This window comes from Panthera pardus, unplaced genomic scaffold (genome assembly GCF_024362965.1).
Source record: "Panthera pardus isolate Hobbes unplaced genomic scaffold, ASM2436296v1 HiC_scaffold_22, whole genome shotgun sequence".
NCBI classification, from domain to species: domain Eukaryota; kingdom Metazoa; phylum Chordata; class Mammalia; order Carnivora; family Felidae; genus Panthera; species Panthera pardus.
In genome coordinates this window covers 80,340,823-80,366,443 of record NW_026526788.1, presented here as the reverse complement: position 1 = coordinate 80,366,443, position 25,621 = coordinate 80,340,823, and the positions used below count along the sequence as shown (strand labels likewise).

General features: G+C 50.8%; 1 long non-coding RNA gene across 1 annotated transcript; it reads left to right on the top strand.

Annotated features, from left to right (window-relative positions):
• The first annotated feature begins 456 nt into the window (after positions 1-456).
• On the top strand, positions 457-5,849 carry LOC128779076 (uncharacterized). The gene is made up of 2 exons (XR_008425008.1): positions 457-799; positions 2,681-5,849. It is a non-coding gene; the product is annotated as an uncharacterized LOC128779076 (long non-coding RNA).
• Positions 5,850-25,621: the final 19,772 nt, after the last annotated feature.

Below are 25,621 nucleotides of genomic sequence, written 5' to 3'. Positions count from 1 at the left end.
CGTTAAAAGACTGGACAAAAGCCAGTTTATTGTTTTTAAACATCTGCACCGCCCCCCGCCCCAGTTTTTGGAAATCAAAGAAACTCATGGTAACTGACGTCCAAGGAGCAGACTTGAACCTTAAAGGCAGCTGAGCGACGGACTACTAATGGCCCCATAAAGCACTGCCCGGCCTTCACCTAATGCCTAATTACTCACCGGCATGCCTTTGCTCCGCCAGTGTCTGCGCGAACAATGCAGCCAAACAAGGTGGAACTGTGTCCATTTACGGGCAAGTCAAAGACCAATAAATAAAAAGTTTAATTTCCTGATTCCCTGAAGTCGATGGGGCTTAGAAAATACTCCCCAATCCTTCCAACAATGTGTCTCAAAACACCGTGTGACCAGCCACCTCGTCTCACATTTCATTGCTCATAAAAAGGAATCAGATAACGCTAAGTGAAAAAAAGCAGGACACGAAGTGCACTGTGTTTACAGCTAAGAAACCATCCGCTTTGGGCTGAGGACTGGAACCCTACAATCGTTATCAGACCTTCGTGACGGGTGCAGGATCCCGGGAGACGGCTTCCCCTGTTTTCGAAATTTTCTGCTGCTGTCTTAGTTTTACAGCAACCCCCCAAATTGAAAGTGATCAGCAAAATAATTAGCGAATTGTTTACCAGGTGCTAGTACTCAGGACGAGCTCATCACATGAGGGCTCCGATGTGAAGCAAACCAACCGAAAACTGAGAAATTCACTCAGGTATCCTTGGATTCCGTTTCTTAGCTTTCGTCTGGAGGGCTGTTGACTCCTGAACAGGTATCTGAAGTTCCTATCACTGATAAAAAGTAATCCTTCCTTAGGTCTTTGTTCTTATTGAATTCTTTTTTTTTTTTTTAATGTTTATTTATTTTGAGAGAGAGGAGGGAAGAGAGAAAATCCCAAGCAGGCTCTGGACTGTCAGCGCCGAGCCCAATACGGGGCTCGATCTCATGACCCGTGACATCATGGCCTGAGCCAAAATCAAGAGTTGGCCATTGAACTAACTGAGCCACCGAGGCGCCCCAGCCAGTTACGGAATTCCTTAAGGTAATTAATGATATTTGGGAAACTTTCCCCTCTGTAAGTATGATATGGGAAGATGAGGCAGTGAACTGGGGGTGTGATTCCAGGTCTAGGAAGAAAACGGGGAGAAACTAGCCGGGCTATTCACGTGAACTGTCTAGAGAGAGCAGACTGCGCACGAAAATGGACAGAACCGATTCTGACCCGTTCCAGCCCACACCGTCAGGCTGAGCAAGCCAGCATGATCTTTTCATCCCGGGACCACGTCTGAGGGTCTCACCGCTGGGCTGCTGCGGGGTCTGCTGACGCGGGAAGAGCTGGGGACAGAACATCAGCGGGGCTGGTTCTCCTACCCTGAATTTTTTCAACCGTTTCTCAAATGGGGGTCCTCGACGTGCCTCCCCGGCCCTTCCCCTTTTCCACCTCTTCCCTCCCCTCTCCCTCGCATGCGTTTTGTTGGCCAATCACTTACGCGGACAGCCATGGATTCGGAGGTCCCACGCGAGGCATCAGAGATACGACACGAAGAGTCGCGTCCCTCTTGGAATGCCAGCCTGCTTCAGAAAGGTCTCTCCAGTACTTTCCTCCTTTCCGTTCCCACCGGCACTGCTCCGGCCACCCCTGCCTTTCAGCCTCTGGCTGTCATCTATTGGCACACCTCTTGCTCCTTGGATGGCCACCAAACACAGAGAGATTCTTCTAAAATTTACCCAGGCGCTGGTGCCCTTGCTTAAAAACGCTGAAGACTCATCTCAATGGACAGAGTTCAGCCTCCCTGCCATGCCCATTAACTACCACACCCACATGCCACCAATCAGGATACTGGTACCTGTCACTTCCCAGGCAGATGGCTCCTGTTGACATACCGGCCCTTGCCTCATGCTTTCCCTCTGCCTACAGTGCTCTCCCAAACACCCCACAGAGGAGGTCCTGGATGCCGCTCACCTGTTGTTAAGGGCTTAGCCCCAACTTCACCTTCTCAGGATTCTCCAACTCTCCAGCCCTGCCCTCGGTCAGCTCCTTTCTGACCACGATGCAGAATGTTCCAGATCAGGGGTGAGTTCTCTGTCCTACAGTTGACGGCCACACCGTGAGAGCTTCTGGCTACACCGCTGTCCCCCGAGAGAGCTTGTGGGTAGTGATCCAATACCAGCGTGTGGTATTCCTGAATACGAGGCTATTTTTTTTTTTTCAGAACCAAAACACTTATATTTTTAAAAATGGAAAATCTGAATTAAGACTTGAGTTACATTCAGATAATTACAGGCAGCAGTCAATTTTCGGATTAAAGGAGGTTCCATTCGTTGAGAAAGCAATCTGACCCCACCCTTCCTTCAGGGTATCTGATTGTGGCTTCAATGTCTGTTTCCAGGGTTACTAGTTTTTTTTTTTTTTTTCTTTGAGATGTTTTTTTTCTTTAATGTTTATTAGTCATTCTTATTTCGCCCAGAAGTCCTTGATGGAATCTCTTAAATTGCAGGTGGAGGCGGGGGTGGAGAATGGGGGTCTGGGAGGGAGACGCCTCAGAAAAGAAGAGAGAAGTCCCCATTCCTCCCCACCCGCCACCCCCCACCCTGACCACCTCCTACCCATCTGTGCTGGCATCCCTCCTCTGCCCTCCCTTTTTCCTTCCAGAGCCAGATCCCGGAAGATCTCGCCTCTTTCCTCGGATGATTCACTCTATTTGGGACATCTCCCTTCATCATTCTCCCAGACACACTCACGCAGGAAGGAGAGGGGACTTCAGTGCCACATGCTGGCCAGACGGAGAGCATGCTAGGGCCCGGTGCAAGAAAGTGAAGGCAGTCACACCTTACTGAAAAATAAAGCACAGCATAAGTTCATTACTAAAATGTGTGCAGTCTTCAAGATGGACCCCAGTGATCTACGCCTCCTTGTGTTCATGTTCCCTAACATACCGCATCGGGGCTGGTCCCTTGTGGTCAACAGAATCTGGTGGAGGCGACCCGATCTGACTTCTGACGCTGGGTCATAAAAACGGACAGAGCTTCTGCCTGGCATTCTTTCTCCTGGGGACACTCACCCTTGGAACACAGCCACCATACTCTGAAGAAGCCCACGGGCCCTCACGAAGAGCCACGCGCAGAAGAAACTCCCCGGCGTCCGGCCAGCCCCAACCCCCCGGACAGCGAACGAGCCTTCAGATGTTTCCACCCCACGGCCTTTCAACAGTCCCCGCGAAGCCCCGGCCAAAGCAGCCCCTGTCTGAATTCCTGGCTCACAGGTCGCTTGTTTTGTATCATCACATTTTGGGGGGTCACTCGTGAGGCAGTCCTAGCAGCTGCAACAGGACAGTGAAATGGATTGAGCTCCAATGTCGCCGTCACCAAACGTGAGCGCCCCTTGAGGGCTCTACGCCCTAGCGGACGTGCTGTCCAGCAAGGGCTCTTTGGAAGGAATCGGGACGATCCGGGGACAGGGCTCTGTGGTGAGTATACACGGCCATTCAGGACGCTGGCTGGGGCACCCCATTTCCGAAAGTCTTGAACGTGCACGGTGGGCGGCCATACAGACGAATACCACAAGAGGGCAGGTGTAGATGCTGAACTAGGGTTTCGTGGACTTCACCTTCTCTCCTACTGCCTTGTTTCCCCCCCTTTTGCATTTCACTGATGATTTTGTTTGATATCGATCGCTGCCCACGGATCAGCTCCATTTTGAAGAAGTGAATCTACGTTTCAGAACCCAACCTGATCCAGGAAGGAGTGCGGTCGGAGAGGCTCCCTAACAGTTAATTTAACAATGCCGTATTTGTATTTCTTATAAAATATATTTCTGTAATGACAACACCTACGATTTCATTACGAAGAAAAATTGAGCTGCTATTTTTAAATGTCAGTGGGATAAACATTTCCTGACTTTATATCACTGCGTGAACGCAGATGTGCTATTTACTCAATCTCATTTATTTCATAATGGGATTAAATAATGCTTCATTATTTCATAATGAACAAAGTAATATTGTGATCTCAAAAAAAAAAGAAGCAATTACACTTACTTTTCCTTCACCTCGGAACCCCTTCCCCCCCTCCATGCATTCTGACATTAAAATGAACTAATTTGTTGGGTAATTTAAAGTCGGCTCAATTTCTCCGGGAAAGATGAGGAAACGGGCGTCTCAGACCCTGGGGTTTTTCTGATTACAAATCGTCTCCTCAAAACATTTCTTATAAACTTCAGGTAGCCTCGCCCCTCAGAGTGCATCTCACCGGCTATGCGGACAGTGCTCTTGGCGTCTGGTCAGCACCTGTCTCTGCAGGCTGTTCAACCGCACCTCCGGAGCCCATAGTGTTGAATCATCCAAGGCTGATCGGCACCCCCTCGCCCCCCGCAGTGTGCCCCTGCGGAGCCACCAGATGGGGCCACGGAGCTCAGCAGGCTGCCAGTTTGGATGCGTCAAGTCGTGTGACCCCGGGCACCTCAGCAGCCTCTCTGAACCTCAGCTTTCCCCTCTGTAAGATGGACCCATGCTTCTGTTTCTCTCCAGGGGACGCTGCAGGGACTGAGAGAATGGGCCACAGCTTTGCACCTGGGGACGTGTACATGCTGCCTGGGACAGCAGACGTGGGGCAGACAGCCAGCTAGTATTACTTTTTACCGCCCTGCTTTTGGTTCTGTAACAACCTTTATTGATTGATTAATTGATTTATAATTTTTTTAATGTTTATTTTTGAGAGAAAGAAACAGAGCGTGAGTTGGGGGTACAGACAGAGCGAGAGGGAGACACAGAATCCGAAGCAGGCTGCAGGCTCCGAGCTGTCAGCACAGAGCCCGACATGGGGCTCGAACCCACCAACGGCGAGATCGTGACCTGAGCTGAAGTCGGACGCTCAACCGACTGAGCCACCCAGGCGCCCCTATAACAACCTTTACAGATGATTTTGAAAACAAAGATGCTAGAAGAGTGCTATGTCTCTTTTCCTAGCTGTGTGCCATGCATGACCTCCCTAAATGCTTCCAGAAGCTTCCTCCGGAACAGGTGCTCCTTTCCGTGCCTCTCTACTGCATCTGAAGGTCCAGCTATTATTCGGGAAAAATTCCACATGAAGGAAGCCTTCCCTCCCGTTTTCCCACTTGGCGTTGGCGGAGACGGTCTATTACAAAAGGCGGCAGTTTCTAAAGCGGCCCATCTTCCGCTTTCAACTCTGAGTCCACATGAAGTCCTTTCAAACTCTGCTTCCTCCAAGGTCAAACACCCCAGGTCAGATGTCTTCATAGGGTAGAGTTCTACAACGGCACACTTGAACTTTCCCTTCCAGGTGCCAAATGTTTCTTACCATTACACGGTCTGGAATACATAGTAGTACAAGGTGGTTGTTTCTTTTTTTTTTTAAGGCACCAATAACTTGCATAACCTTTAACCCATGGTCAGCATGAGGAAGCTCTGGACTCTTCTTTAAGGGCACTAACTCCATCATGGGGCTCCGCCCTCATGACCTCCCAAAGGTCTCATCTCCAAACAGTATCACGTTGGGGATTAGGGTTTCAACATAAGAATTTGGGGAGGACACCAACATGCTGTCCATAACAGTATCTCAAGAGCCTCCCATTTCCTGAGATCGCAACAGGATGGCGCCCCCTGGAGTTGTACGACGCAGCGACACATAATTTTGGCGCTCAAACACCCGTGAAATAAACGACATGATAAATCATGACATTTCTGATTCAAAAAAATTTTAAGTATTTTTATTAACCATTTTTTATTACCGTTTTATAATAATGCAAAAGGCAATGCATAAATTAAAAAAATGGCATTTTCAATTAAAGACATGCTTTCAAAGAACTTAAGTTGATAGATCTTTTTTTTTTCCTGAGTGACTTTAAGCATGACTTAAATATTCTAACAGGCCAATGGCTTATTGATCAGAAAAACTTGGGTATTAAATTACTGGCTGCATACTGCCCTAGGAATCCCATTTGTCTTTGGATTTTAGGGTGATTAATTTCACAAAGAGGCAAGCTATATTTTCATCTTTGTAACATCTAAAAGCACGATCTGATGTTCGTTGATCTTCAGAGCAGTGATGTTCCAAAGACGTGTGTCTGGCCCCACAATTAAGCATTTCAGTTTTCTGTCAAGTGTCAACAGGCTGCAAATTCAGATCAGTGAAAAACATCTCACTTTACATGTTTGTTTGTTGTTGTCGTTGGTTTTCTTTGTTTTTTTTTTTGTTGTTTTTTGTTTTTTTGTTTTGTTTTGTTTTGTTTTGTTTTTGGTCTTGTTCTCTCAAGCTTCTTCTCCTACTAGAGATACAAAACTCAATAAACCCTGTCGAGTCCAGAAACTAGCAAAGAAGGACTGAAGTTAATTTAGTGCTTGACGTGGGACCGGGGACAACGTGCCAAGATCACACTATTCTTTTATTTGGAATCCCACCACCCGGCGCTCGGTGCCTCCAGACTCCTTGCTTCTGCTCTCCGTCCTGCGGCTGCCTGGGCCCCAACCAGTGGTGTGCGCGTGAGGGGGAAGCCAGAGCCCGCCTGGCCTCTCGGGCTCCGGGCCACCGGGGTTCAGCCCGTGGGGACCCCAGGGCGCCGGGGTCGAGGTGCGGGCTCTGCGGCTGTCGGGGCCCGGCCGTGAATCTCCACTGGCACTCTGCGGTCTCACTGTTGCCACAGGCCCCGGGCCCCGGCAGCCTCACCCCCACCGGAGGCCCTGCCTCCCCCATCGCCCCTCTTCTCCCCTCTCCGTGGCTTGTCCTGTCGTGGCCCTCAGCACCCGGAGAATCCCACCAGGACATCTGCTTTCTGCGCTGGCCTGTGGGCTCTCGCAGGGAGGGAGAGACCTTAGTCCTCCCTGTATCGTCGCTGCTGGCCTGGGGGAGGGACGTCGCTGATCAGCGGGCTGAATGAGTGAATGAATGAATGAATGAATGGATGAGCAGAAAGCACGTGGACAGTGTGCACGGAAGAGCTTTGTCATCAGCACAGTGGCAGACGAACAGTGAAGCGCGATCATCGGTGATGACCATTTTCTTTTTAGTCGTCAGATTCAGGGCCTCGGCCCGGGTCACAGCCGGCACCCAGAAACGAAGGCTGGAAGGCTGGGGGACCTCATGGCTGCAGGCCGGGTGCCCAGGAAGCAGACTCAGGAGGACTATAGAACGCAAGACGCTAGACTAGGGAGAACCCGAGGGCCGGGGGAGGACGTGGCACCCGCCAGAGGAGGAGAGCTGCGAAGCGGGTGGCCCGATGACAGTTTTGGCTGTCCCCATGGGGAGCCCTGAGCTAGGACGGCCCTTCGGACCGGTCCCGACTTGGGTCGCGACAGCTTGGCCTTTATCCGCTGCCCTGGTCAGACGTTGGGTGTGGGTTGCCCCAGGAAGGGGCGTGAACTTGAGCGGAGGTGTGTGCTTTTGGGGTCTGGGCAGCCCACCACAGTGTCCACTACACCAGCTCTTAGGGGGTCCACGACCCAAGAGAGCCTGTTGAGAGCCGAGGAGGCTGGGCTTGCCAAATCCTTCGCCGGCAGCGAAGACAGGCTTCAGTTAGGAAAACACAGCCTAGCGTATCCACGAGAGTCGGCCGCCAAAGTGCCGGCAAAGACTGGGCCAGGTGCCAAGACCCTCAAACACCGGGGCAGGGCCTCTGGGGTGCTGGCAACGTTCTGTCTCTTGCTCTGGGTGTGGGGGTTACCCTGGGTTGCGCTCTTGTGACACGCTGACTTCTCTATATACGTTATGTAAATTACATCTCAATAATGCTGTTCAAATTATTTTAAATGTTTGTAACAAATGTGTCAGGGTTAACCTTCCAGTCTGCCTCCCATTTCTCCTTTCAGAAGCGAAAACATCAGTGGGGTTTTACGACACGATTCTGCCAGCCCCCAGATGGGAACAAATTATTTTAACACGAAACTATGAACTGAGCCAGAACATCAAAATTCTCTCTGGCACGAACCTGATCTTCACTCTACGTGTGGACACTTCTCCGTTCTCCGCGTTAGCCCATTATTAGCTTGCATTTCACTCGAAGGAACATTTAAACACTTTTATGGGGGGGGGGCGGAGTCTGCACCATTTTCAGTCCCTCCCAGCAGGCCCTCATGGCGCACCTGCTCCGCCAGGGACTGTGTCCCGGTCGAAGGAGGCGCGGGCCCTGCTGACGAGAGGACCCAGTCTGTTGGGAGGCTGATGCACACTTAAGAGCGAAGTCAGTGGCTGAGCCGGACGCACAGGGCGAGGATCAGCATGAACTTTCTGGAACGGGTGCCCCCTTGCCAGATTTGGAGAGATCGCCATCTAACCACCCTGGCGCATCGCCTGGAAACCTCATTTTGCTTGTGTTCGTTTCCTTCCACAGGCCAGGCCAGCCCGGCCTCCTCGTGGCACGGCCCCTATGTTTGAGGCTCTTGCCTTTCTGTATTCATACTGGTGCCTTTGTGTCCTTTTTCTTATCTTTCTATGCAACAAGGTGGCTTGCTCTCAGATCCCTGAGCTTGCTGTTGGAGGGACAGAGGCTTTCCCAGCATCCTCTGAGCCTGAGCCTCCTGTCACAAAACCCCGTTTGCCTGGGTCCCCTGGAGGCTGCTCCATTAAATTCATACGGTGTCAGTTACTGCTTTCTTGCCTCTTTATTTTTTTATTTTATTAAAAATTTTTTAAATGCTTATTTACTTTTGAGACAGAGAGAGACAGAGCATGAGCAGAGGAGGGGCAGAGAGAGAGGGAGACACAGAATCCGAAGCAGGCTCCAGACTCTGAGCTGTCAGCACAGAGCCTGATGCAGGGCTCGAACCCATGGACCGTGAGATCATGGCCTGAGCCGAAGTCAGACGCTTAACTGACTGAGCCACCCAGGCGCCCCTTTATTTATTTATTTATTTAACCACAGGACTGCACATCTCCTGAGTATCAGGTCCTCCCGCAGAAGTTCATTCCCTATCCCGCTCCTTTAAAACTTCCAACTAAGATTAGCACCCCAGTAACAAGGTAGGCGGTGAGCTGGGGACACCCCAGGGCCTGAGTGGTGCCGTCTGCCTGGCTCTGCAAGAGCTGACCAGTAAGGACCCACCTCACCTCCTCCCTTCTCTCCCGGCAGTGTGGAGAACCGAATCCTTTGGTTCAGTTCAGATTCCGAACAGCTCAGGAGCGTAGGACGCGAAGCGATCTGCTTTCCGGTTTCTCCCTTTGTTGTCTGGTCGCTGCCCGCTCCCAGCGCGGCCCCCCGCACTGGCCCGGGCTGCAAGGGGAAATGAGGGTCCGGCCGATATTCACATAAGCACCCGGCACCATCTCCACATCCTTTGACTCTGGATCAGGACGTTCTTAGGACGATACCGGGCAGCGGAGGGTCCTGGGAAGACACGAGGAGATTCGACAGCCAGAACACATGTTGTGTCCGCAGACGCTGGTTTACTGTGACCTTGTTGAAGCTTGCAACGGTTCACACCGGGAGAAGCATTCCAAGACTACAGTTTGTCCAGCTCAGCGTCAAAAAAGGTGCTGCAGATAGTTCCGAGAGCTGAGATGCGAGCACGAATGACCCCGCGGGGGAAACACCAATGCCTTAGAAAACCTCACAGCCTGTCCACACATGTCTGAATCCTGTCCACACATGTCCACTCTGAGGCGAGGACAGGACAGCCACCATTAGTATGTCCCTCGAGTCGTGTCTCCAGAGCCAAAGCAAAGAGGCACCTGATTACTGGTAAATTCCAACTGCATAGAGAGCCATTGACAATAGTCAACCTCCAGTCTTTTCTTAAATGTGCTGGTAAATTCCTGGGTACATATTTGCTGATATAACATTCACAGTGAGGCTGCAAAAAAGGTGGACTTAAAGTCCCGTTCTCATACTTACCTGGAGTCACTTCAGACCCGCCTGTCCACGCTCACAGGGCCTCTCACCTTCATGTTGCACCAGAGCAGAGGATTTGGTTGATCAGGACCATGCCCGGCTTTTCCCCTCATTTAGAAACTGGCAAATCACAGGGGTGATTTCAAGTGAGCTTCATATGAAAGATACTACTAAGAAGGAAGGGGCTATCGCAGAAAGATGAACGTCCCCCAGTATCGCCACGCTCCACACAACCGTGGCAAATGCAGCGTGAAAACTCGCCCCTTGCGAAGACACGCGGAGAGCCCACGGGCAGGCGAACAGATGCTCCACATCGCGCATCGTCAGGGAAACGCAAATCAAAGCCACGATGAGATAGCACCCCCACACCCATCAGGATGACTACCACTGAAAAGCAACAGAAAACAACGAGCGTTGGCAAGGAGGTGAAGACACCGGAACCCTGCAGCCTGTCAATGGGAAGGCAAAATGGCGCAGCTACTGTGGAAAATGGTACGGCAGTGCCTGAAAACATTAAAAATAGAATTGGCTTATGATCCAGCCATCCCGCTTCCGGGTATTCATCCCGAAGATCTAAAAACAGAGTCTCAGGGAGGTCTTGGCACACCCGGTTCATGGCAGGGTTGTTCACAACAGTCAAGAGGGAGAAGCAACCCAAGTGTTATCATTGGATTAATGAAGAAAATGTGGGTGGGAGATAGAGCTACGTACAGACAATGGAATATTATTTAGCTTTAAAAAGGAAGGAGATCCTGTCACGTGCTATTACACGAACGAACCTCGAGGACATTATGCTACGTGAAATAAGCCAGCAGGAAAGGGACAATACTGAATGATTCCACTTATATAAAACCCCTGGAGTAGTCAAACTCACAGGACCAGAGAATGGAACGGTCATTGTCAAGAGCAGTTGTTTAACGGGCATGAAATTCAGTTTTACAAAATGAAAAGTTCTGGACACTGGTTGCACAGCAATGTGAATACACTTTAACAATACTTAACTCTGCACGTAAAAGTGGCTCAGATGGTAACTTTTATGTTGTGTGTATTTTACCGCAATTTTTAAAAATTATGCAAGGTCGCCTCCTCAGAGCAATTGTCATTGGGTAGCGTTCTGTCCGGTAGTGTCCTGCTGGGGTGTGTATCAGCCCACGTATGCGGAGTCCTTGACTGTATCTTCCTGACCCATATCCACCGTGGCCCCCAGGGCAGGGGCTGGTAAACAGCACAGTTTTACTCAATGTCTGAGGAAGACAGGGAGAGAGAGGGAAGAAGGAATGAATAGAAAATCCACAAAAGATAAATTACAAATGGACGGTAACCAAATGAGGAAATTTTCAGCTTCACTAGTAATCAAAGAAAAGCCCATTAAAGCAACAATGAGTTTCCATTTCTCACTATGAAATGAGCAAAGATATTTATTATTATAATTTAAATACCTAACGCTGGCAAGGATTTGTTGAGATGGATCATTTCAGACAGAACTGGCATATTTCTACAAGGAAATGGAGTAGTACCTACGAGCAGCCCTATAAAAATGCCTATCTTTTGACCCAATAATCTCCCATCTAAGGACAGATCCTGAGGAATCAACAAGATACGTAGACAAAGATTTAGGGGCAAAGGTACTTACCACAGAGTTACTATTAACAGCTCAAAGACCAAAGCAAACTATCTGGCAAATGGAGAATCTCAGGCACAAGATGAAAATTACATAGCTATCAAAAAACCATATTTAACAAAAATATTTAATGATGTAAGAAATTTCTACAGCGATATACGCATGTAGGTTATGCATATAATGAGATTGGTTTCATAAAAAAACCAAAACAGGGGCGGCTGGGTGGCTCAGTAGGCTGGATGTCTGACTTCAGCTCAGCTCATGATCTCACAGTCCATGGGTTCGAGCCCTGCGTCAGGCTCTGTGCTGACAGCTCAGAGCCTGGAGCCTGCTTCAGATGCTGTGTCTCCCTCTCTCTCTGCCTCTTCTCCACTCGCACTCTGTCTCTCTGTCTCTTAAAAAGAAACACTTTTTAAAAATTTTTTCAATAATAAAATAAAACAAAACAAAACAACCAACGAGCCTCAGAGAAGAAATACAACACATCAAGATGTAATCTGTGATTCCTGGATGACGTGATTATCACGAATATTCCTGTACCTTTCTTTAGCTTCTAAATATTCTAAAACAACCATTTGATCTTTTTGGAATTCGAAACAAAATGTGACTTGACAAGAGTAAAAGTGTTGTCACCATCTTAGCATCGAAAAAGCGCTCGGGGAAGGGAAAAATGACAAGGCGAGGTCCCTGTTCTCAAGGAGCCTTTGCAAGGCAGTGAAGACATCTACCGTGCTGCTCGGGGAGCACAGACGTGGGGGTGATGAGATGGGACCAGGGAAGGCTCCCCGGGGAGGGGAGGGGTCTGAGCCCTTGTCTGCCTCCTCTGGACCTGCTGCTCGTGCTTCCTGTTGACTTTGTCCTCTCCTGGTATCACTCGTCTGGGACACTGTGCTTCCTGCCATCAGTTAACAGTGCCTTAGGGCTCATTCTCTCCATGATATATGTAGGCTCAACTCAGCCAATATAGGATATTCTCCAAGGTTTATCTCCTTAATACCCTCACTGTAGCAGGCTTTCAAGTCAGGGCTTATTTAAATCATCACTTGGCTTGCATCCACTTGGGCAGGGATCCCCTTGCTCAGAGATCAAGGTCTGGGAGGTAGCAGGACCCACATGGCCTGAAGGGCCACTCCAGCAGAAGCCTGGAGTCTTAGGCTGCAGAGGTGGGAGGCAGGTACCTCGATCGGGAAGCAGGGATAGGAGAACCGCAGAGGGGCAGTGGCTTGTCTGAGGCAGGGGGCCGGCCTCGGACGAGAGCTGGGACTGTGTCCTAGCTTTCCTGACACCCAGGTGTTGTACCTATACACTGCAACCTGCTGCTGGAAGGGACGCGACCCTCGCTCCCCACTGGAAGACTCATCTCACTGCAGTGGCACACGAGGGGACCGGGACAGGCTGCTGGGGGCGGTTGGCTGCTGGGGGGCGGTGTGGATGGTGGCTGCTTTTAGTGCCGATAGAAGAAAGATGAAAATCATCTTTGTGTGCACATCAGGAGACCATTTGGGGATCTTTTGAAATTTAGAATTGAAAAAAATTACAACCTAAATACAATCTTCTTCTCTTTTGGCTTTACGTGTCCGCCCTCCCCTCCCCCGCCCCAATATGAAAGAGCTACGTGTTCTGAGGGTTTTAGCCAATGCGATAAACAAATCAAAGCTGTGAATCAGGACTAGGAGAAATAAGACAGACTAAATTATTTTTAGGTATTATGTTCGCTGGTTTATAAAGCCCAGGGGGATTACCAAGCCAGGGGAGAAGAGAATGGCATGGTCAAATGAGCCCAGCCAGTCCCCTGGAGACTGCAAAGTCAGAAAAAGCCTGGATAGGATCCAACTGTATAGCTACATAATTATACACATATATATGTGTGTATGTGTATGCATATATTTACATGTGCCTATTAGCTGAGCTAAATAGATACAGGTAAGGGTCAATAGAAACAGAAATCTGCAAGTGTCCTACACAAAACCAGAGGGGGTAACACATGAGTGGATGCAGGTGTCTGGGACTAAAACGATGGAAAAGAGACTCCTACCTTCATGGAGCTTGTGTGCTACAGCATGACACAGACATCAGTCAAAGACTCACACACCCCGTAAAACATTCCCATTGTGAAAAGTGCTGAGGGGGAGGTAGGGTACCTGGGGGGGCTCTGCGAGCACGTAACAGGGGGGTTTTACCTGGCTGGAGAAGTCAGTTACCACCTGAGGGTTGAGTGTCATTAACAAGCGAATTAAACAGTAAAATGTAAAAATCGACATCTAAAAGAACGAAAAACAGACCAACAAACCACTCAGGGATCATTTTGGGGTAGGACTTATTTCTTGTAGTATAACGCTAAAGGAAAAAAAAAATTGCTAGATTTTACCATATCAACATTTAAAGCTTCTACACATCGAAAAATCATGGTAAGCAAAAGGTAAAGTACAAATTGCCAAAAAATGCAACGTACGTGAGAGTTGTCATTTTCATACGTAAAGAGATTTATTCACCAAGAAGATAAAGACACGTGCACCCACACATAAGTGGGCTCAGATATGTTAATATAAGTACAAGAGGCCAATAAACCATATAAAAACTGTGTGTCTTCAGTTGTCATAAAAGGCACATGAGTTACAACAATAGCACGTCTATTATTTTGCTTCTGATATTGGCAGCGATTTAAACACCGGGGTACTAAAATGTGAAGGAAGGCGGCAAGGAGACAGGTGGGAATATAAATTGGTCCAATTTCTCTGGAAGGCAATTTGGTAATATTTATCAAATGCTTTAAAAAAGTGCCTACTTGGTAATTTCACTCAGAGAATTTATCTTAAATCAACATGCACGCGCGCAAAGATCGCGTGAAGGATATTCACCCCACAGTTATTTACAACAGAGTAAAACCAAAACAAGGTGACGGACAGAATGATGGACGGTAGGATACGAGGCAGCCATTCAAATTCATTGTCAGAGAACCTCAGGATGTGGACAAATTGTTTGAAATACACGGTTGAATGGGGGTGGTGGGGGGAACAGTTTACCCAACAGAAAAATCTGAATGGGGACACCAGAGATATGAACCACATGTGTATGGAAACGTGATTTACAGCCTACGACTGGGGTAGCATGACAGAGCCGTAAAAAATGGATGATTAATTCAGTGAATGGGATAATTGTTACCCATGCACACAAAAAATAAGATGAGTGCCTTACGGGACATCACGAACACGAGTTCCAGGCGGAAGAACAATCCGTGAAAAGAAAAACTTCAAAACTTGTCGAAGAAAATGCAGGTTGGTATCTGGCCGCACGCAGAGACTTTCTTAGGACACGTAGGGGACAGACAAGCAAGAAAATGAAATTTTGATAAATACTACAATGTTAACACATTTTTTAAAATCTATACATGAGAAGATAGAACCAAAAAAAATGGAAAGATGGGTACAGAACAGAGTAAATGAACTCAACATACATGAAAGATGAGGCATTACGGCAGAACCTCCAAAGCAGCTTTTCAGACTTTCTTGTGCATGAGAATCACCGGGAGAGCTTTTTAAAACGCAAGTTCTGGGGCGCCTAGGTGGCTCAGTCAGTGAAGCGTCCAACAACGGCTCAGGTCATGATCTCACGGTTTGTGAATTCGAGCCCCGCGTCGGGCTCTGTGCTGACAGCTCGGAGCCTGGAGCCTGCTTCGGATTCTGTCTCCCTTTCTCTCTGCCGTCCCCTGCTCACACTCTGTCTCTGTCTCTCTCAAAAATGAACATTAAGGGGCGCCTGGGTGGCTCATCGATTAAGCGTCTGACTTCAGCTCAGGTCACGATCTCGCGGTCCGTGAGTTCGAGCCCCGCGTAGGGCTCTGGGCTGATGGCTCAGAGCCTGGAGCCTGCTTCCGATTCTGTGTCTCCCTCTCTCTCTGCCCCTCCCCTGTTCATGCTCTGTCTCTCTCTGTCTCAAAAATAAATAAAAATGTTTAAAAAATTTAAAAAAACAAATATTAAAAAAAATGTTTTTTTAATAAATAAATCAAATGCAAGTTCTGGGGTGCCTGGGTGGGGCAGAGATGCTGCATTTCTAACAAGGTCCCAGGTGAAATTTATTCTGCTGGTCCACAGACTACATACACTTTGAATAGCCAGGATATAGGGGACTCCTACAGCTAGGTGAAAAAAAGAATAAACACCCCCCTACTCAGTTTGGCAAAGGGTCTGAGCAGGTAATCCTCAGAAGAGGGAAATCGGATGAGCAATGAACACGGATCAGCAAGGATGGGCTCTCTGCCCTGAATACAGACCCACAACAGAAGCTTATTTCTTGCTCACATAGACTAGCCTGGTGGGAGGAGGGGCAAAGTTCTGGTCCTCACAGCCCTGCAGGGTTCCAGGCTGCCGGAGGCTTTGTTCGACGTGGGACTTCCAAAGGCGCCCGAGGAACAGGGCAGCTGGAAAGAGAAAGGAGGTTTTTAGGGGCCAGATGTGGCTACTGCTCACGTTCCATCAGTGGGAGCTCCACCCCAGGCTATAGCTAACAGCATGGGAGGCTGGGAAATGTAGTCTAACCGGACCCAAGAAAAAGAGGGACCGTGTTTGGGTGGCTAGCTGGCAGTCTGCGACACAAGTGAAGAGATGCTCAGCTCACCCTGCAGTCAGGAAAACGCAATTAAAACCAAGACTGGGGCGCCAAGACGGGTGGCTCGGGCGGTTGAGCGTCCGACTTCCGCTCAGGTCATGATCTCGCGGTCCGTGAGTTCGAGCCCCGCGTCGGGCTCTGTGCTGACAGCTCAGAGCCCAGAGCCGGCTTCGGGATTCCGTGTCTCCCTCTCTCTCGGCCCCTCCCCCACTTGTGTTCTGTCTCTCTCTCTCTCTCTTTCAAGGAGAAATAGACATTTTATTACAAAGCATAACTTAAAGATTCACCCATTTCGGTTATATAGGTTGCCAAGCTTTGACAAATGGATAGACACGAGGCTACCATCACAGCCGAGACACAGAAGGTTTCCATTACCCAACAGAGTCCCGTTCTAGGCCACCAAGCTTCAGGGTGGTTCGTTACACAGAAACACTAACTGGAATGACATTCTCCTCGCTCTGCCGTGTACTCATTTCGTATCTATCTTCTCTGCTCTGGGAATCTCCTTTCTTGGGAGCCCGTGCCTAAACGTCTGCTCTCCCACGAGACTAGAAGCTCTTTGGGGGCCAGAAGATGGTTACGGTATTGCGTCTCAAGGGGAAAGGCGCAGAACAGCGTTGGTCCAGATAATTCCCCCAGGCATATTCCAACACCCGGCAAGCATTTATCGAGCACCCCTGTGCCAGGCACTGCTATGGGCTACACGCAGCGCTGGCGCTGAGGATGTGAAGGTCAACAGAAGCAGACACGACCCACCATCTAGTGGGGGAGCTCACACGTAAATACAACGATCGCACAAAATTATACGCTCTAGTAAAGCATGGCAAGGGCCACAGGACAATGCCCCCCGCCCCCTGGGCCCCGTCCTGAGGATAACGGTCCTGTAATGTCTCTGGCACGTGAATCGTCATGTTTTCTTGGAATCCATTGCTCGGGGTGGGGAGAAACGTGCTCCTATCATGGTTATTCGCTATACAAAGTTAGACGTGTTCCGAGAACCGCCTCGTTTATGATAATAGCGGACCCTTCCGAAATAAACGCGCGGAGGGCAGAAACAGGCAAAAGCACCAGGCGGTCTCTTCCTTCCAATAGTCTCCGACTCGAAAGCAGCAAACCAGACCTTTCAGGTGAACCCACCAGCCTCACAAACGCTGTCCAAGAGAATTCAGCCTGGAGGACGCTTGCTTCAACACCGGGAATTTCAAAGGCCTCGCTCGTGCTTCTCCTTCAGTGACTTTATGATTGGGAAAGAAGCATACTGCCTTAGAAATATTTCCCATTACGGAACTTTTTGGGAAGCTTCTAAAGCAATTTTGGATCTCAGCGAGGCCTCTTTTCCCTGCTGCCCAAGACAATATCGTCCAGGGCTGCCACGCCGAAGCCAGGGAGAGAAACGAGAAATTAAGACAATCTCCCAGCATTCTGCTCGCATTTGCATGTGAACGTAGGCTGCTGTGCTGTTCGATAAATCCGATCTGTGAGAAAACCAAGAGAAAGTTCCCAGCCAGTTGGGCGCTTTACGTGTACGTTGCGAAGGTTGCTACAAAAATGGGGTAATCTCCTTCCAAGTATATGACTGATGAGAATCCGTATAGCACATCTGAGACAGCGCAAATGTGTAATTATCGTGAGGATTTCACTGACACATAAATATAATGATCTTCAGCTAAGTAAATTGCTAGCTACCAATGAAATAAATAGGGTCCCTTCAGAATTTGAAATAATTTGGAATGGTAGGTGGCGGGAAATGATTCACCTTAAGCTGTTATCTCCGGAACAGTAATGTAGAAACGTATCTGCCAACTCTGAGGCATTTACATTGTTCTTCATATCCTGGGGAGTCTGTCGAAAGAGCCCTGGGCCCTGCCGCCTTCCACCCTCTTATTCCGACGGGTCTCCGCGCAGCATGGCTCAGCACTGGCTAAGCGGCTAGTATTGTTTACTCTGGTAGGTATCCCAGCCATAATATTTTCCCAAGAAACACTGATGCGTTTAAAGGTCAGGTTGATGCTGATTTGACGGAATAACATAAATTCCTCTGTCTAGGAGTAAAATGGTGTACATGACTTGGTATAAAGGTTAAACTGTTTTTTGTGCACTGGATAGGTCAAAGATATAAGACTTTAATACACAAAGTATAATTACCTGTTTGGACAGACAGGGAGATGTGGCCCGGGGTTTGCATTTTCAAAGAGATGTTTGAAAACTCAGCAATCTATTCACATCTCGTCATTCTTGAATACATTTCATTACAGGGGAAAAGAATCCTATAAGGGTGGTCAGTTAGAAGGACGGTCTCTTTCTTACTCCTAGTTATACAACGGTTGGGATTCTAGAAATTGAGTTTTAGGGCACTGGTAGAGTCTAAGCATATTCTCAGATACAAAGTTCCCTCAGGGCCAATAGACTCCCAAATACAAACATTGTACAGTAGGTTCTAAACAAAAGCTTGGGTGCGCCTGGGTGGCTCAGGTCATGATCTCACCGTCTGAATTGGACGACCCCCCCCCCTTGCCCCCCCCCCTCCCCCCGTGGGGTTCTGTGCTGACAGCTCAGAGCCTGGAACCGGCTTCAGATCCTGTCTCTCTCTGCACCTCCCCTGTTCACACTCTGTCTCTCTCTCTCTCTCAAAAATAAACTTAAAAAAAAAAAGCTTGCTAAGATAATAAATTGAATACATCTTTTTTTTTTTAAAGTACAAAGTTGGTTTTGATAGATAAGAAGAAAGACGGAGAGATTTTTTTTTTCTTTTTTTTGTAACTAGAATGTAAAATCAGACCCATCTTGGACACAGAGTTTCTTTCATCCATTCCTTCGTTCACCTGTTTGTTTTTTCATTCAACAAAAAACGTATTAAGCACTCACCCATCACCGCCATGTGCCGGATACTGAGATGAGCTGGAAAGCCCTGGTCCCACCTCAGAATTCAGTCGGGGAGAAAATCAAGGGAGAGGCGGACGTGCGAGGGGAAGGAACACAGCGCGGCCCGCTTCGCCCCCAGTTCCCGCGAAAGGGGAGCAGGTCTCCTTCCCCAGTCGGCAACTCCAGCACACCGACCCTGGTCCTGGTCCGGAGCTCTTCCCCAGGCGCTGTCTGTGCGCCACCGGGGACCTGCCAGGCGCGGCGCGTCCCGCACCCCACCCCCGGGCCTCGCATTCTCGCCACGCGGCGCGCTCTGCGCCCCCTGCGCCCCAGCAGCGCCCCGCTTTCCGTCCCCTCTTCCCACGGGGTCCTGCTCTCGGGTGGTCTCCCAGGCTGGGCGGAGGCGGGGCGGGGGGGGGGGGGGAGTGTGTTTTTCAACACTATGATGGGGTGGGAGCCGTGGATACTCTGTCCTCTCCAGGAGACGCAGGCCTGTCCCGCAGCCCAAAGGCCCGCGCCGCCCCCGCCGTGGGCCCAGGTCCGAGCAGGTGGCCCTGCGCGCCCCCCGCCCCAGAACCCGCCTCCGCAGCTGCCGCGCTCAGGCTGCGGCTTTAGCGGGTCCCCAGTTGGGCGGTGAGCCCCGTGCCCACATTTTAGAGGCAAGAATGATGGCACAGCCCTATTCGCGCGCAGTCCGCAGTTGGAGTGCTACTGTGCTTGGAGGCCGTGTTAAAGGAGCAAGACCCCGCGTGGCAGAGGGGCGCAGGGAAGGTGCGGGTGGGAGGAGGGCGGGAACGGAGGTGGGAGCCAAGGGGGAGTAGGGGGTTAGGACCGGCGGGCTCAGCAGAGCGAGGAGTGAAGGAGGGGAGCGGCGGGGGGAGTGGAATGGCGGGGAGGGGGGGTGCGAGGGCGAGCTCACGGGCCGAGAGGTGGGCGGGGCGAAGAGGAGGGCAGAGGAGCAGGGCAGAGGAGCAGGGCGGCGGATGTGAGGGAGGGTGGACCCGGGATGGAGAGGAGGAGGGGGAGGAGGAGGGGGGGCGAGGGCTTTCCTGGGAGCTACGGGCCTCCACCAAGGTTTCTGGCGTGGGGATGGGGACGCGGGGTCCTTGGCCGTGGGAGAAATCCAAGTGGAAACGTCTCCTTCTGGAGCGTCTAAGGGGTGGGGTGGGGAGGGTGGTACTTTGATTTAAGCCCTCGTAGTTGGAGGGGGTCGGGGGAGGTGAGAACAGCAGACCGCTGGGCCTTCGCCTTGTCGGGGTCCTTGAGCTTGAGAAGTTGTCCCTGGTCTCTTTCTGCCCCTGTTTTGCCACATTTGGTCCCGCGGTGGGGCTCCCGGGGCCCCGGGGAAACTCCGCTCGCCTTACTCACCACCCCACACCGCGCCGAGGGCTCATTGGCCCCGCCTACCAGGGGTGCATGTTTAACACGCATTCCTTGGGAAATTTTGAGAATTTTTAAAGAAGGAATGAAATTCTATACCGCGTGGAAATATAAGCAAGAATGAAAAAACTGGGCAGACAGAGGTCCGGGATGAACGCGGCCTAGTCCCCGCGCCCCTCTGCCTGTGCACCTCCTCGGGCACCGGCCCCTCCTCCTTTTCTTCTCGGTCCCTCTGTGCAGCGTCCGCGGGCAGAGAGCAAGCACTCAGAGCAGGCACTCGGTGTTTGATGAGTGAATGAATGATTCAAAGTGGAGTCAGAGCGATGTTATGGCCTGCTGGGGAGCACGCAGGAGGACGCACGAATTCCAGAGATGGGGGCTTCGCAGGGGGCCTCAGGCTGACTCCTAAAAGGCAGATAGGAGAGGCGCCTGGGTGGCTCAGTCCGTTGAGCATCCACCTTTGGCTCAGGTCATGATCTGGCGGCTTGTGAGTTCGAGCCCCAGCGTGGGGCTCTGTGCTGGCAGCTCGGGGCCTGGAGCCTGCTGGGGATCCTGTGTCTCCCTCTCTCTCTGCCCCTTCCCCAGCTTGCTCTGTCTCTCCCAAAAATAAATAAACATTAAAAAATTTAAAAAAATAAAAAATAAAAGGCAGATAGGAGATAACCAGGGGCAGGAAGATGCAGGAGTGAGGCCAGGGACCGCAGGCTAACAATGCGGCAGGGACGAGGTGCGGGGCAGCCGGGAGCACTGATTTCCTGTGGGAGCATCTGGAAGCAGCGAGGATCATCTTTTTCCAGCATCTTCTAAACCCAGGCTGGCAAGCTGGTGAGCTCCATTGTGCATAGGTAATAAGTCAGCCGGAAACAAATGTCGTGATTCCCGTGTCAAGGCTAATGTCTAGCTAATATCCCCCAGCCCGGATGAGCAATGGCAAATTCCTGAATTATCTCCTCTGTCAGTACCTCAAGCAAACAAGCAATCATCCGTTTCCTTCGCTCACCTTCCCCGGGGGTGTGTGGCTGAAAGGCCGAGAACAGCCTCCCAGGTGCAGACCCAGGAGGTGCCTCCACTTCCTGGCTGTGCGTCCTGGGCAGGTTCCTGGGAAGTCCCCATAGAATCATTATTAGTTTCTAAAATGACGTACTTGTCCCATAGGCTACCGTGCAGATTCCATATGATTATTGATTAGAAGTTTCTTACCCGTAGGAAGCACACAGTAAATGCTCGCTATTATTATTAGCCGAAAATCAAACCCAAAATATTACGATGCGGGCATTAATAGAAGTATGCTTAGATTTCACCAATATGTTTAATTTTCCCAATTCTTCTGTTTCAACCAGACAGCCAAATTGAATCAACACTGACACGTGCCAACTCCCCTGGCCAAATGAGAAAGCTAAAACAGAATTGCTTTTGGGCTTGGCAAAGATACTGTATTCTTTAACAATTGCTCTTGCTGGCTGAAATCATCAGCTAGGCTTTTTTTTTTCCCCCCAAGTTTTTATCTAAATTCTAGTTAGTTGGAAACCAATTTGACAATAAACTTCATATATTGAGAAAAATTCTAGTTAGTTAACACGTATGGTTAAATTGGTTTCAGGTGTAGAATTTAGCGATTTGTCACTTACCTACAACACCCAGTGCTCATCACAAGTGCCCCCCATCTAGCCCATCCCCCACCCACCTGCCTCTGTGACTCTCAGCTTGCTCTCTCTAGTTAAGAGCCTCTTATGGTTTGCTTCTCTCTCTCTCTCTCTCTCTCTCTCTCTCTCTCTCCCTCTCTCCTTTTCTCCCCCTTCCCCTATGCTCATCTATTTTGTTTCTTATAGGCTTCTGCTATTAACGCAGTTTTAGGTCAGACCCAAACAGAAATGGGCATGGTATTCAGCATCTCGTATGTACAAAATCAGATGTGACTTTCCCATAGACGGTGCTTCTCGTGCCCTTGGTAGGCTAATGAGATGATGCCACGAGACTTTTCAGATCTTTCCATGGGACTGCATTTAGAAACAGGGTGATCTGTGTTTGGCTTAGAGATGGGAGCCTGTGCGCTGCCCTCTTCAGCGCCATAATGCAAAGACGGTCGCGTTGAGGGTTGTCCCCGGGCCTCTGGGCATCACTGGGTGGCCTGGGCAGGCTCCTTGGCTGCTGGGGTCCTCGGTTTCTGCAAGTGTGGAATACGGCCTAGATGTGAGCGCTGCCTTTTCTCCCGCTTTACATCAGTCAGGTAAGGATAGAAACTCACCCAGAGTGGGGCTCCTGGGTGGCTCAGTGGGTTAAACGTCCGACTTCGGCTCAGGCCTTGACATCGTGGTTTGTGGGTTCGAGCCCCGCGTTGGGCTCTGTGCTGACAGCTCGGAGCCTGGAGCCTGCTTTGGATTCTGGGTCTCCCTCTCTCTCTCTGCCCCTTCCCCCACTTGTGTTCTGTCTCTCTCTCTCTCTCTCTCAAAAGTAAACTTTAAAAAAAATTCAAAAAAAAAAAGAAAGAGACTCACCCACAGTAACTGGAGTAAAGGACGGTCGTCTCTAAGTACAAGTAGGATGGCTCTTGGATCCGTGTGGCCCGTAGAGCGGCTGTCACGGGACAGTGGCGGGACAGCCGGGCCATCGTTCCGGGGACGTCTCTCCATCTCTTCCTGCATCTGCCCAGATCTTGTGCTTCCCTCCCTCAGGTTCCCAGTCTCTGCTCTGTCATCACCCACCCCCGGGCCTCTACACAGCTCGTGGTTGATTCCCACAGCAACTGCCCTGTCTCTTGCTTTCTCATGCTGACGACCTCTTGAGAAAAGAGTCAGATTGGCCCAGTTCATCTTACCAAGCAGACGACACAGGTCCAAGTGACCGCTGAGCCTGTGGACATGCTCCCCTTAGATCAGTTGCCTGCCTGTGGGCGAGTCAGTGGTGGCCCAGGTCGCCCTGCCCTCAGCGGGCCTGGGAGTGGGAACTGTGCACTGGGTAGACAAGCAGTATGAAACCCACCTAGAAAATAACAGAAGTCCTGCGTTCACAGCCTGACTACCCTCGCTTCCTACCTCCTTCCCATGTGCCAAAAAGTGTTGACACTTGGGAAAAGCCTGTCATCTTCTCTCTCCTTGGCGCCCTGGCCCAGCGATGATGACAGGTGCACAGGGCCCATGTCCTGCACTGTCTCTGTGCCCAAACTCACAGTGACCGGAGGGGAGAGCCAGGGAAATGCTAAAATGGGCTGCACATCTAGAAGCACCTGGAAGGTCAGAAAGACAAAGAGAGCAGGGCTGTGGCTGCTGCCTGCCTTCCTCCTTGCCGCCCCCCTGTTTTCCTGCCTTTCTTCTGCTTTCTCTCCTGGCCTCCCTTTCCTTCCACCCACAGACATTGACCAAGAATCTATTATGTGCCAGTTCCTATATCAGCTGGTGAAGATGCCGTGGTCTTTCCTAATCCTCTCAAGGCTGTGAAGCTATTTATTTCAAGCAACTAAGTACACAATCACAATACGCCAGTGGTTCTCGAACATTAGCTTAGCATCAGTAACCCTGGAGGGCTACTTAGAGCCCTGACTGCCAGGGCCTCAACCGCAGAGTTTCTGATTCGGGGAGTCCAGAGGGGGCTTGAGCAGCTACACTTATTTTATTTTATGTTTTTACGTTTATTTATTTTTGAGAGACAGAGACAGAGTGTGAGCGGGGGAGGGGCGGCAGGACAGGCCGGTGACTCCCGGCCACCGAGTCCCAAAGGTGGAGGGCGGGGCCAGGGGAAGACGAGTGGGAAGGCCCTCCTGTGAGGGACAGTCCGGAGGAGGACACGGCAGCTTGTCATCCCGGGCGTAGGGTGGGTGGACGGCAAGGGAGGAGGTGACAGCAGACAGCTCAGCGGAGGCCAGATCACGGAGGGACCTCTAAACCACTCGAGGGCTAACCACGGAAGGGTTTCAAGCGAGGGGGTGGTGGTGGGGGAGGCAAGTCAGATTTGTGTTTAGGACGATTGCTTTGGCTGGAGCGGAGACAATACCGGAAAAAAACCCAGGAAGCGATCGTAGCAACCCAGGCAAGCCACGCTGGTGGCTGGAAGAAGGGTGGCAGCCTTGGCATGGAGAGAACACGGAGTGGACAGGATTTGGACGCGGCGGGGGGGGGGGGGGGCGCGAGGGGAGAGAGGAGTCTGGAGTGGCCCTGGGACACTAAGGGACCCACAGCGAAGTACAGCCCATCTTGGTGTTTGGGGAGGAAGCAGCCAAAAAACATCATTCACCAGAGAGTCTGCCAGGTTCCGGGGAGGGGCTCCACCTTAGACATGCCGGGCAGGACCCTCACCCTAAGAAAGGAATTACCGATGAGGACATCAGGGCCTCTTAGGACACCAAAGCCGGGGATGAGAGCCGTTCCTGGGAAAAGTCTAGACCATGGCACAGAGGAAAGTGCCTGCTTCTTACCCTCTTCAGGTGTGTTCTCTCTGCAGATCAAATTCCTCTCTTCTCTCCCTACCTGGTGGGATGTGGCTGCCCCCTGTCACCCCAAGTTACTATCTTATAGTCTTGCCGAACTGTGGGTTCAAAAGCCTTTAAGAGAATTGGATCGGCCGACCTTGGGTAGGGTGGCCGGAGTTAGCGAATACAAATAAAGGACGCCTAAATATCGAACGGTGACACTTATGCTGAAAGACGATCCATTGTTTATCTGAAATTCACACCTAGCTGGCGTCTGGCATTTTTCTGGCAATCTTGACCGGGCCACACGTTCCCCTCTTAGGCCAGTCAGTCGTGGCAGAGTGGACAGGGGACGGTGGCCGCTGGGGGTCCCCATGGGTGGGAGGGAAGGTTCAGAGAAGAGGGTCCAAGCAGATGCCCCAGAGCGTGGGGGTGTCCCCAGCTTAGTCCTGCCCCGCAGCCTGTGGGGTGCCCAGGATGCCTACCCCTGAGTCTCGGGGGTCTCCGGGGGAGGGGAAGCCCAGAGGCAGGGAGGCTGGGAGGAGTGAGTTCTTAGAAATCCTGGCTGCGTGCCCCCAGACCAAGCTCAGGCACGACTCTAAGACATGAAGGGGGGTTCAGTCGAGGGTGAGAGTGGGGGTGTGAGGTGGCTACCGGGCCGGTCACGGGTGCGGGCTAGGTCTAAATTCAGGTGCAGGGGGCGCCTGGGTGGCGCAGTCGGTTAAGTGTCCGACTTCAGCCAGGTCACGATCTCGCGGTCCGTGAGTTCGAGCCCCGCGTCAGGCTCTGGGCTGATGGCTCGGAGCCTGGAGCCTGTTTCCGATTCTGTGTCTCCCTCTCTCTCTGCCCCTCCCCCGTTCATGCTCTGTCTCGCTCTGTCCCA